An 802-nucleotide genomic window follows, 5' to 3' on the forward strand; every position below is an offset into this window, starting at 1 on the left:
GAGAGAGAGAGGGAGAGAGAGAGAGAGAGGGAGAGAGAGAGAGAAAGGGAGAGAAAGAGAGAGAGGGAGAGAGAGAGCACAACAATGGTTAATTTGTAATCCCGGTGTTTCCTAACTACAGGAACAAACATCTGTTCACTTAATTTAGGGCACCAACAAAAGACCAAATGCCAGAATAAATAAACTGTTCCATCAAAACTGCCCCGGTGAACTGACTGGTTTATTGCCATCATTCACATAAGCATGAATAATGCCTCAAAAGTAGCTGTGTCACCATAAAGCCCACCCATAACTGGTGACAACTCACAGAAGTGCTCTCCCTGGAACTCTACACCGAGAGCAGGCAGTTCCACCAAAGAGTCTTCTCTTCCCCAAACAATTGGCTTGCTGCCTCTGTGACCTGGAGACAGATCCTGTGAGATTCTTGAGTCTACTAAGTTTCATTGCCTCCTGGGTCTCCTGACTTTCTCTCCAAAGAGGATTGCTTCAATTCAGAGGAAAAAGTTACACCTGAGTAAACCTCTAAGCATCATTTCTTTGAAATGCTGAGTGATGGGTGGGTCCAGCCCCATAGCTCCTACTTCTGATGAGAGAACTCCATGGTATCACCAATGCTTTCTTACAGAGGGATAAAAATATCTCCTAGTATGCTTATAATCCCAGAATTTGGGAAGTGGAAGCAGAAGAACGAAGTGCTCAAGTTCAACCTGGACTGTAATAATAATGTGTCTCAGAAACAAACAAACAAAAATATTATCTTCCTGTGAGTCTACGAAAACTCACAAAGCAGAAATCGTTTGCT

The sequence above is a fragment of the Mastomys coucha genome, unplaced genomic scaffold, assembly GCF_008632895.1.
Source record: "Mastomys coucha isolate ucsf_1 unplaced genomic scaffold, UCSF_Mcou_1 pScaffold13, whole genome shotgun sequence".
Taxonomy (NCBI): Eukaryota; Metazoa; Chordata; class Mammalia; order Rodentia; family Muridae; genus Mastomys; species Mastomys coucha.